The sequence below is a fragment of the Pelophylax lessonae genome (assembly GCF_965119305.1).
Source record: "Pelophylax lessonae genome assembly, chromosome: 7".
Classification (NCBI taxonomy): Eukaryota; Metazoa; Chordata; class Amphibia; order Anura; family Ranidae; genus Pelophylax; species Pelophylax lessonae.
In genome coordinates this window covers 230,817,347-230,829,809 of record NC_138774.1, presented here as the reverse complement: position 1 = coordinate 230,829,809, position 12,463 = coordinate 230,817,347, and the positions used below count along the sequence as shown (strand labels likewise).

The 12,463-nt window shown below is 41.4% G+C and overlaps 1 protein-coding gene and 1 pseudogene across 2 annotated transcripts in view; both read right to left on the bottom strand.

The window, feature by feature from the left end:
- The window catches only part of DUSP9 (dual specificity phosphatase 9), a 114,517-nt gene that overhangs the window by 88,582 nt on the left and 13,472 nt on the right, over positions 1–12,463 (bottom strand). The gene's annotated exons all lie outside the window — the stretch shown is intronic.
- On the bottom strand, positions 707–1,508 carry LOC309560602 (lamina-associated polypeptide 2-like; annotated as a pseudogene). Its single transcript has one exon. The product of its transcript is annotated as a lamina-associated polypeptide 2-like (transcript).

Below are 12,463 nucleotides of genomic sequence, written 5' to 3'. Positions count from 1 at the left end.
TGGTAGATTTTTAACCTCTTTAGACAAATGTTTACAATGGTGGCTAATAGAATCTTGGAGAAATCTCTGAGAGCAGTGCTGATCCCGAAGGGCAAGCATCCTAGTTGATAATGGTCTTCTTCTCAGGTATCTCTTGTGGTGCTTGTTGATTGTAATTTGTAGATATGCATCTCCCAGATCGATTGATATCCGCTAGTCCTCTGGCTGTATAACTGATAAAATTCCATCTTGAATTCTTGGGGTTCGATAAATAGGTTCAAAGATCTCAGGTCTAGGACTGGTCTGAGGTCCCCTGATGCTTTAGGCACCAAGAAGATCTAGGAATAAACACATTTCTCCTGCTGCTCCAGTGGAACCGTGAAACTGCATTCTTATGATGCAATTCGGTTACATATTCAAGTAAGTATTCTCATTTCCTCAGGTCCTGTGGCCATTCTGTCTGGACAAAAACATTCAGTGGTTTTTCTTGAAATACTATCTTTTAGCCCCACTTTACTGTCTTCTGGACCCATTGGTCCCTGTTATTTTCCATCCATAGCCTCCAATAGGATGTCAGCCTGGCGCCCACCTGGAGGAGTTGGACAGTTACACTGTCAAAAATATTTTTTGGCTCTTTTGGCCATCTGGGCTGCCCCGGGTTTTTCACCCCTTAAAAGGAGCTCTGTATTCCTTTCTATTAGCTCCTAGCATATTCCTGGCCAGGTTTTTATGATCTCGCCTCTCGAGCCCTCCTAAAATCAGTCTGTCCTGGGCAAAAGGATGGCTGCCTTTGTGGTAAAAGACCTGTCTTCCCTTCAGTGAACCATTTAATTGCCTCTTCTAAGGTCTTCTTACCAAAGAGTATTTTGGCAATTATATTGGATATTGCAAAGCACCTGTTTTGATGCGCTGTCTGCCGTGCAATGCCGTATCCAAAGGGCCCTTTTCGCTGTCACAGTGCGCCATGAGCCTTCCTAGCAACTTTACGAGGTTTATGGATGCTTCTGCCAGAAAAGCCTGTGTCATATTTAGTTCCTCCAGCGCCATAATAATTCTGCTTGTCTCCACTCTTGATCTCAGTGCTGTCTCCAAGTTTGTGACGCAAAACTTTAAGGCTCTTGAGATGGAGGTTAGCGATATGGTAGGACGGCAGGCTGCACCTGCGAACCAATAGATTTTCTTCAAATTGTCATCTGCTCATCTATCCATTGGGTCCCTAAAGGTGGTGGAGTCCTCTAAGGGAAGAGATACCTGCCTCACTAGGCGCTGCAAGGCTGCGTCCACTCCTGGCAGTGTCTCCCAGAAATTGGCATCTGTGGCCCTAAATAGATATAATTTTTCAAATCAATTTTGGGCATTTGTCTTCTTCTCTGGCCTTTCCCATTTCTCCTCAAACAATTGGCAGATCTCCATCATAAACGGAAACATCGCTCCCTGCTTTTTTATGTTTTCAGGTTTGGAAAGTATCTTTTTATCTTTTCTGGAGGCTGAGAGTCTTGCTCCCATTCTATGGCCTCCTTTATTGCCATGATATATGGATCTATAAGTTAAAAAGCTAACAAGTGTTTGGAAAACTTTTCCAATTCAAATGATGCTCTCAAGGATATTTCCAGTACCAGAGGTGACACTTGTTTGTGCTCATGAGTGCATTGGTCTTAGGCTCGCTCCTAGGCATACTTGCACTAGCAACCAGATGTATACTATCGGCTATGGTCTCCTGGATATAATCTTTAATGCGCACAGGAGTTTCCCGGGAGCCGATGGAGTCGAAACCCAGCCAGTGACACATCATGTTTTATGGCAGTCCCAGTGGGAGGGCATTCCTGCAATGCATCCTGGGATTGACCTTAAATACGGAGGGGGGATATGACAGGGCATCTTTGGCGGGAAGCAGAGTGCCAGGAGGAGGCAGACAGCTGGTTTTCCTTCTGCAGTGTGTGAGGAAGGTGGTCTTAGGTGGTCGGCCTAGTGAACTAGGTGTGGAGCTGAGCTGCAGAGGATCCATTGTAGCTGACGGTGGAGTTGCTGGCAGAGTCTCTCAGGAAAAACAGCGTCCGTGAGTACTCAGGGACTTGCCAAAGGGTCTGGCCCAGGAAGGGGGACCACTCCAGTGAAGTCAGGGGATCAAGAAGCTAGCAAACACGTAGAGAATTACAATAAAGCGGGTGCCGTGTAGGACCCTGAAGAATAGGGATAAAGGGGGTGCCTAGTTGGGCCCTGAAGAGCGATGCACAGAGTAATACAAGTTCAGTAAATTTCTTCTTCACTGATAGTGACATGGTGAAGCAGCGGCCTTGCCGCACCCAGTTATATCTAAACATCCCAGCAAATTGTGCATAGTTGTTCAAGTTGGAGTATCCCACTCATTCCCTTTTCCTATCCAAGTTCTCAATAAAACCACAAAAACCAAAACCCCTAGACCATGGGTGTCCAACCTTTTGGCTTCTCTGGGCCACATTCAGTGTAGAGAAATTTTCTCGGGCCGCATATAAAATATATACTTTAGTTAAGGTATATAAGTAAAAAAATGCTGCCGCGCCCTACGTGCGCTACTGGGCCCCCCCTCCCCCAGCACTAATTTAACACAATTAGTGTATGATCCCCTCCGAGGCAGCCTCTGCCTACAGTTAGTTGGAAGCAGCTGGGGCCGTGCCCCCGACTCTAATTCCTTCCTCCCCAGCAAAAAATAAAAATTGTCAGGGGGCAGTGGGCCGCATTGCATGCGGTTCTGGGCCGCATGTGGCCCCCGGGCCGCAGGTTGGACATGCCTGCCCTAGACTGTTTCTTGACTGAGCCAAGCACTTTAAAGTCGCTATACTATTGTGCTGTTGCTATGGGTAACCCAGGGGAACCTGTCACCAGTAGCTCCCAAGGGAGTAGTGCTACATGTAAAACAATTAAAACAAATAACCATGCCCCGATACCAATATTGATAACCTGTATTTAGAAGTGTTAAAATTTTAGGTTGTTAAAATTCATATAGGTACAAGAAATGTCATAATTATATGAGGGGCCACTCAATGCAGATTCTACACTACAACACGGGTGAGCTACGTCATCCCAATGGGCTATTCTTTTTTACATGATTTCAATACTATACCACCTGAAAGCTTTTATTATTACTCCATTATAATATATATATATATATAAATTACCCATGGCTCATATTAATGTATAACCACTAAAACCTATATTAACCTTACTAAGTATACCTAAAATAAATTCTAATAGTTATGCAGTACCTCCCTATATTATCAAGGTGTGTTGAATGGTTTACCTATGGGTTGGATAGGAAACAATTTATATCCATATCAATATTTATACCTTTGGGCTGCATTGTACATAATTCAAAGATCCATTTAGACTCATTTTGGGATACCGCTATCCTCATATTTTTCCCCCTCCACTTGGGTTCTATTTTGTCTATTCCACAAAAGGACACTAGGGTGGGGTCCCTTTTATGTACTAACCGAAAGATATTTGATACACTATGGTATCTGAACCCCTTCCTGGTGTTATCAATATGTTCCCCCAGTCTCACTCTTAGTTGTCTCGTAGAGCGGCCAATGTATTGTAAACCGCATGGGCAGGACAACATATATGTAACATGGGTACTTTGGCATGTGATTCATTTTGTTATCTTATATTCGTTTTTAGTGACTTGGGAGTGAAATTTCAGAACCTTCCTTTCTCTATTTTTAATAGTTTTACAAGGTTTGCACCTTCCACAAGAAAATAATTATTTGTGGTCTAAAAATGGGGTTAATGTTTTTGGGGGATCGGATACATTTTTAACCAGTCTGTCCCTTAAATTTGGGCCTCTACGGTACACACACTTAGGCATATTCGGCGGGAAGGCTTTTTAACTGTTCATCCCTTAGAAGAATGGGCCAGTGTTGACGTATGATGTGTTCTACTTCCTTATATCTGATGTTAAAATCTGTGATGAAGGTTAGGGAGGAGTCATCCACTATTTGGTTTTTGTCGCTCAATAGTGATCTCCTATCCATTCTAGCTACCTCCTCTCTTACTTTGTGTAAGACCTGGTGTTTGTATCCCTTTTCTTTAAATCTGTTGACCAGCACCTTGGTCTGTTCCTCAAAATCCTTCTCCTCCTTACAATTTCTCTGTATACGCATGATCTGTCCTTTTGGTATACCTTTGATCCAACTAGGGTGATGGCAGCTATGGACCAGGATGTACCCATTTCAGTCTGTAGATTTAAAATAAATCTTGGTATATAGATGGTTGGACTTTTTATATACAGTGAGGTCCAGGAAATGTATATATTTTTTATCCCAAGTTCCAGTAAATTTGATGTTATAAGCATTGACATTAATTTCTCTTAAAAACTCTTTTAGTGATTCCTCCGAGCTTTTCCAGAGAATAAAAATATCATCAATGAACCTTCTGTACATACATATTTCCTTTCTCATTTTACCAAAAATGTCTTCATCTTCCTATTTACTTAAAAACAGGTTGGTCACACTTGGAGCGTACTTTGCTCCCATTGCAACCGCTCTATGTTGCCGGTAGTAGGATCCTTGATGCCAAAAATAGTTGCTACCCATGGCCAGCTTTAATATCTTCAAGATGAAACTGCGTTGTTCATTGTTGATAGAGTGCTGTTCAACTAGCGCCCATTCCACTGCACATAGGGCATCCTCCTGGCCAATGGTGTACAAGGACTCCACATTGACAGGGGCCAGAAGGACCTCCCCCTCTACTGTCAAGGATTCCAATAAGTTTATAAGATGTTTGCTATCCAGTAAATAAGATGGGTATTTTTGTACCATCGGTTGCAGGAATACATCAATGTATTCCCCTATGCGTGAAAAAAGGGAATCTATCCCACTTATGATGGGCCTTCCTGGAGGTATCGCAGCATTCTTATGGATCTTGGGAAATTGATATATGATAGGTAGCCTGGGTGCTTCTGGTAAGAGATATCAATACTCCTTATTGTCAAGAATTCCCTTTTTATGTCCTCTTTTAAAATATTTCTTACATTTGTTCCTGTACTTATTTAAAGGGTTGCTTTTCATTTTTTCGTAGGTTTCTGTGTTGTGTACCAGTTTGTTAAGTTTCCTATAGTAGTCCTCTTTGTTAAGGACCACAATCCCCCCCTCCCCTTTCTCTGCTGGACGAATTACCACATTTTTTCCTTTTCTCTATTTCCTGAATTCTCGCCCATATGTCCTTCTTGGGTCTGTTCCATTTTTTCTTTATGCATTGTACATCCTGTTCTACAAGTGATTTAAAGGTATCCACAAAGTGGTTTGACCCACATTTTGGGGTTGAAGGTGGATTTATTTTTGAGCCCACTGTGTAAGTAGCTACTGCTATCATTATTGTCCACTTTTCCCATATAATGTTTTTTTATTGACTTTCCTTATAAATCTTTGCATATCTACAGTATATACAAATGCTTAATGGCTGTGTGTTGAGTTATTTTGAGGGAACAGTACAATTACACTGTTATACAAGCTGTACACTAACTACTTTACATTGTAGCAAAGTGTAATTTCTTCAGTGTTGTCACATGAAAAGATATAATAAAATATTTACAAAAATGTGAGAGGTGTACTCACTTTCGTGAGATACTGTATACGGTAGCATGCTGCGAAGGATTGGTGCCAGGAAAACAAAATTAGTAATTGTAGTACTTACAATTTTCCATTTTCCTGGCAACAACATCATGGCATACATGTGATAGTATGCTGCCAGGAATTGCCACAAGAACAAGAAAATCATGGTAACCATTTGATACAATTTTCCTGGAGCCAACATGGTAGCAAACAACTGGTAGAATCCTGCCATGGATTGATGCCAAGAAAGGAAAGTTATGGTATTTGATACAATCTTTCACATTTTTGGAGTAAAAGTGGCCCATCACAGATTCAGGATTGGGTCTATGAATTCTCGAAAAGAGACATACTGAGTCATCACTTCATTTTGAGCAAAACCAATAGATTCCATCAAAATTATTCTGTTCGTTTGGACAGAAAAGCCGATCATAAGACAATAGAAAGATTAATATGATCAGTATGGCTCACTGAACAATCTTTTCAATCACCTGATCATATTTTTCTCCCGGTCAGTAAATCAATCAGGTTTCAGAAAGTGCAACATTAGTGAGCTATTTAGGAGTAATTACAGAAGGAAGAGAGCTCAGGGTGCAGCCACAGAATAACTGGTCCTTCTGGGTGTAGGGGAACATGTGACCTCCTCCCACAATGCAGTGCTTGGGGCTAAGTGGGTAATTGGTAGGCCACACTGTCACATGATTTAAGAGTGGACATCTTCAACCCTGTAAAAGCTCCCTATCAGATGGCATCAGAGCTTACACATAGTTGATGAGGAGTTGTCGGTTGGCTTTGAAGAAATTATTTAGGAAAAGTGACAGAATATATCTAAAGCCCATACATTTCAGTTTTGGACAGAGTAGAGAATAGTTACAACCACTGTCAGTTCATCTTGTGTCTGAGCCCTGTGCGTGAGCTTTTTCTTGCTTTTTGTCCTGGTTACACAGCAGGAAGTAAGATAACATTTCTCTAAAGCAATGGGACATCCCATTTGTACAGGAGAAAATGTTCCTTAGGACCAATAGAGAGGCTGGATCTTCCCAGTAGGGACCTGAGAGAGGTTCTAACCCTTCACATTCCAAAGCTAAAAAATTTTTTGTAATTAAAGGCACTCTAATATATTGTACTTTTCTAAGAGTCTGAAATATTAGCAAAGTCTAACCAGTCATCTCCTCTTTATTGTAGAGGAATTCAGATGTTCCTATCCCAATACCAGCTCCAATGGAAGATCTAGGCTTCGGCAAACAGGGGCCCTAAGGCCTGCCAATGCATATACAAGTTTGAGAAGTTGTTCATTTGCATAGCTAACTTGGCATTGCTACATAGAATCTTTGGTTCTGCTGCCCAATCTGGGGCAAGGGCCCTTTGGCCATTAGTGTGTCCCTCAAGGTCTAACTTTTTTTTAAATTATCCAATAAATGGTATCCCCCTAAAAGGTTATATTTAGGGGAACACAAATGTGGATGCATTGATTTTTAAAGGGACTACAATAGCAATGATCTCTAGCAGTCTCATGTCTGTCAGACAATATCATGTCTGCTGTCCATCTGCTATTGCAAGTTTGCAGTCTCTGACACCTTTCTGTAGCATTACATTCACTGAATAGTATGTGTGGTCCTTTGGTGATTTTGGGGGTCTCCTATGTCAAGAATATTGACCACCAATGATACTTTGTTGCTTGATGTTTGTTGCTTGTTTTGGTTTTTCAAGTGGATTTTCTAATTTGGTGACCCGTATTTCTAAGGGGGGGCCCTGCTTTGTGGAGAGCTTCTGAAGAATTAGGCATAACTGATGAAACCTTGTAATAGCTGAGGATCTGGATCGAGCTCCTTACCCCCATCTCTCTTTGGACACCACTATGGTATAGCATAGAGGGCAGAATAACCACGGAAATAGCTGAACTGTTACTTAAACAAAGTAAATTAAAAGGGCACTCCAGTGGGTTATAACTATTAAACCACCAGAAGTTGTTAATTTCTTTGAAGATGTCCCTACATCTTATACATATCTTATATCTAATACATATCTTATCATATACTGGCAAAGGGTAAGGCGGGTAAGGGGATATCACCTCCAGCTTTCACAGAACAGGTGTCCCAGATGGAAAATTTCCCTTCACCTTCTGTTCCTGAGACAACTCAAAACTTTTGAAATTCCCATCACCTTCTGTGGTCCTCCGAACCAATAGAGAAGGTGAACCTTTCCAGTGGTGATCTGATAGAGGTTCTAATCCACCCCACTCCATCCAACACTAAAAAAAAAAAATGTGGAGATTTAAATTATGGCTATAAATTCACCTAAAAAATTTCAGGGACCTCTTGCATGCAAGAATTTAAGTTGGGCTTTGGGTCATGTTGCCTTTATCAAACATTTTTGTCACTCAACCGATAAATATAGTATATAGACCATCTGTGAAGACAGTTTATGTTTATCTTAACACACTACAGTATATTTTTCGTAGTCTATCTTTATCATAATTTTTTAAAAAGTAAGCTCATTGGATTTTTTAAAACCACCCTTGCCATTTTGCAGTCTGCTGATGTCTTGTAATAATGCATATGTTGTTATTTTTTTTGTTAGCGTCTGTTTGCCACACTGTCACGGTCTAGATTGCAGTTTCCTGCTTGTGAAATTCTTACCTCCTTGCTGCAGTGTTTCTGCTAGACCTGTGCTTCTACTCACATGTGCTGCTGGCTTCTGTGTTCACTTATGGGTCACCTGCTCTACTGTGGATTTATATTATTTTCCCTTCTATCACTTCCTGGTCCGCCTCCCAGTCTGCTTCTCTAAATATTGACATGCTCAGTGCAGCTGGCGTTGCCTGAGCAACTTCCTAGTTTCTCTGTGCTCCTGCTTTCCCGCGTATTACTTATTCTGTGTCTGACTTTCCATATACCAGCCCCAGCTTCATCTACCGTGTTTGCCTGCCTAACGCATGGCCTGACCTCGGCTCATTCCCCAGATCCTCTTCCTGCCTCCTGCCATCTGTACACACATGAGTGGTCTCCGCATCTTCAACTGGGTGTACCTAGGGGGGCGTGTCCTTCTTCCAGTCTGCTGCAAGTCCATACCTACCATCAGGGGCCCTGATAAAAAAGCAGGCTGGGACTTAGACTCCGCACCCTGGGGAACCCAGAGTTGGCCTTCTACATAGGCTCACTACCATAGGAACCTGACACACGAGGTCATGAATGTTTTGGCTTATTTTCAATACTTTTTTTTGGCAAGTTATATTACTATTTCTGGTGATAAAGATAATATTAATTCCCCACCATTATTTGTATGCTTGCATTTACTGTATATATCTTTATTTTTTTAACTCAGCATTTTTTGAGAATTCCATTGCAGGGAGTATTGCATAAATACACATTATGAACAATCGAAGTGGAAACAAACAGAAACAATCTCAATACAAGAAATTGCATTTACATAATGCTGTATCTATCTCTGAGACATTAAAAACCAAAAAGGACCTCATGGGAATCAGCTACCATCATAGCTGTCTAAGCCAGCGTTTCTCAACCCTCTTAACCCTGAGGAACCCTTAAATAAAATTTCAGATATCAAGGAACCCCTGCTAAAACAAATTAATCAGCAGTCAGTGGGAAGAATAACTCTTAAATTAGAGGTTGGTGGAAAAAATCTCTCTCTACATTGGTGATCAGAACATCCTCTTACAGATAGGTAAAAAGATCAGTTAGCTCTGCCAAGTGGCGTTGGCCCCAAAACTTTCCAGGCACCATCAGATGGGAGGCCAAATAGCAACAACTTAAGGAACCCTTATGAAACTCAACCCTAGGGCTTCACAGAATCCTAGATGAGAATGGTCTAAGCAATACTGAAGGAGGTCCAATAGGTGATCTGGAGCCACCTGCTGTCTCTCGGGATCAAGTGCTCATTTGTATTATCTCTGTATCCATGATTAACTTGCTACACACCAGTCAGAGATAATATTATGCCCAATAAACATCTCACCAGGCCCATAATGGCCATTCCTGAAACAGTTATTCAGCTACTTCATGTCTTTTAAATGTTGTGGACAGCCTTTCTCAACCTTATCAACACAGAGGAACCCTTGAAATACCTTTCCAGTCTCAGGAACCCTTGCTAAAAGTTACTATCCCTACAATTCTTGATGCATTAGTGTGATGGTCAGTGAGAAGGATGCTCCTTACACTTGTGGTCATTGGGGTGTATTACCCCCTTACAGATAGCTAAAAATAGCAATGGTGTCGGGGGAACTTATCTGAGTAGCAGAATGTGCTCATTGCTCAAGGAAACCATAGCAATCTCTGAAGAATCCCTAGGATTCCATGGAACCCTGGTTGTAGATGTACCTCGTGCCATTTATATATCTTTTCCTTATGAATTTATCTTGATTAATGTATGCTCCTTTTCTTGCCTTTATCTAACCCCTGAAACATGTTGACAATTGACTACAAATAAAAACCTAGTTTACTATTTTGATAATTTTACTCCTCCTATCTTTTTGCACACTACTGTCTTTAGTACTCCATGCTTTTGCCAAGTTCCTCCAGGGGTTTGTGAGAACCTCTGGTTGAGGAGTAGTCTACAAATTATGCTCACATGACATGACTATTTATCTTGCTACATCAAAGGTCAAAAAAATTTTAGATTGCGTGCCATCTCTGACTCAACCTGTCTACGAGAGACTAACTTGGTTGTCCTCCGACTCCAATACTTTCTGAGTTACTGATTTTAATAGTGCTACTATTGCCCACAAGGGCACTCTGCTTGCAGGAACCATTTTTACAAACATAAAAAGATTGTGAAGCAAAAAAAAAAAAAAAAAGGAAACATCGGAATAAAAGCAAATGGGAAATCCCAGAGATAAAGGGGGAAGGTTACAAGATAGTCACAATACATGCTGTGTGAACTTGGCATTTAAAACTCCAACACGGTGAAAAATGACATTGAAGCCAAGCACACAAGAGAAATTTAAGAATGAGGCTAGGACAAACCAAGACAATGCTCCAGGGAAAAGAAGGTCCGCTTTGTCTGTTGCTTCAAAATGCTGTATTTTTAGACATACGAAATGCATTTTTTTTTATCATTCTATTTTAGATGGTTGTCCCCTCCATGAAAATCATAGAAGTATTTTGCCTCTAGCAATCCCCCCTTAAATTCCATCTAGTGGTTTCACCACAACATCATATTCCCGGACAAAGTCTCCTTTATACCATCAGCCTGGAAGCAAAGACTGGGCAGGAATCTGTGTGAAGCTGTTACATCCCTACTCGGGAATCAAAAGCTTTACAGAGCATGGAAAATGTGTCGCTCGCCTCCGTGCTGGAGAGAGGGAGGAAAGAGGAGAGACAGAGGAGATGGAACAAGAGGGCAGCAGGAAAGGGATGGGATAGAAAGCAAGGGAAGAGACAAAGACAAAGAGAGAGAAGAAGTAAAGTAAGACAATTTCTGTAATCTATACTCATTACTCCATTTGATCACTCCCAAGCTAAAGCCACCACTGGGAAAGGGGAAGTATTTCTTGGAATTCTGACTCTTAAACAATGACAAATGTCCTCCTCTCACAACAGGCTCATTTCTGTACTTATAATATGAAACATCAGAAAATGAAAAGGATTCTTTGGAGAAGCGTTGTTGAAAATTTGTCCAGGACTCTTGGCAGGGCCATGGAGGTGACATCCCTGGGGGTCAAGTGTTCCCATGGGGAATGGATAATCCCGCAGAGAATGCCATCTTGCCACCACTGCGAGTTGAAACGTCCCCTTTCTTGGCCAGACTGCTGTCTCGGCTGGCCCAGAGAGTGAAGCTGGGCCAGAAGCCGAGGGCATGGCTATCATCCAGATCAGGATAACAATATAAATAGTCAGGGCAATTAAAGGGCAAACAACAACAACTCAGCAGATGGGAGTATTCAGTAAGAACTACAGTGATAGGACACCAAACAGTCTCCACTTTTTACCAGTTTGCAAGCAGCAGCATAGTTTTGTACCATGTTAGCCATCGAAAAAAGTATAAGTTGGAATTTACGATGATACCATTTATTAGGTACTTAATTGGACTATAGTGAAAGCTTTCAAGGCACATTGGCCTCTTCAGGAAATGCCTGAAAACACAGTTAGAGTGCCTTGAACATGACAATTTATTTACCACGGCACAGTGGTGTAGTGGTTAGTACTTTCACCTAGCAGCAAGAGGGTCGCTGGTTCGAATCCCAACCACGACACTACCTGCCTGGAGTTTGCATGTTCTCCCTGTGCCTGCGTGGGTTTCCTCCGGGTACTCTGGTTTCCTCCCACACTCCAAAGACATGCTGATAGGTTAATTGGATCCTGTATAAAAAATAAAAAAATTGGCCCTACTATGTATGTATGAATGTGAGTTAGGGACCTTAGATTGTACGCTCGCTGACGGCAAGGACTGATGTGAACGTGTAATGTATAAGTAAAGCGCTGCGTAAATTGACAGCGCTATATAAGTACCTGAAATAATAATAATAATAATTTAGTTAACCAAAAAAGGGTATCACTGTAAATCCCAATTTATACTTTTTCAATGCCTATTGCCTAACACTGTACAAGACTCTGCTGCTGCTTGTATACTGGTGAAAAGGGAAGATGATTGGTTTCTGTCAGTTCTTATACTCTTACTAAATACCACCATCTGTCTATAGTTTGGTAATGTTCTGACTTTTGTAAACTAGAACTATTATTCTACAAGAGTTAGAAAGTTGATTGTGTGACTGATTGCCATTGGTTACTGCTCTATGTATTTCTCTTGGGCTATAAAAGCCATAAAGGCTATCTTTATGTTACATGTTACATGTTACACCTGCATACATCTGCATTGTTTTATGGGGGGGGGGATTTCCCCTCACTTCCTGTCCGAGAAGCAACAGGAAGTCTCCCAAGTGC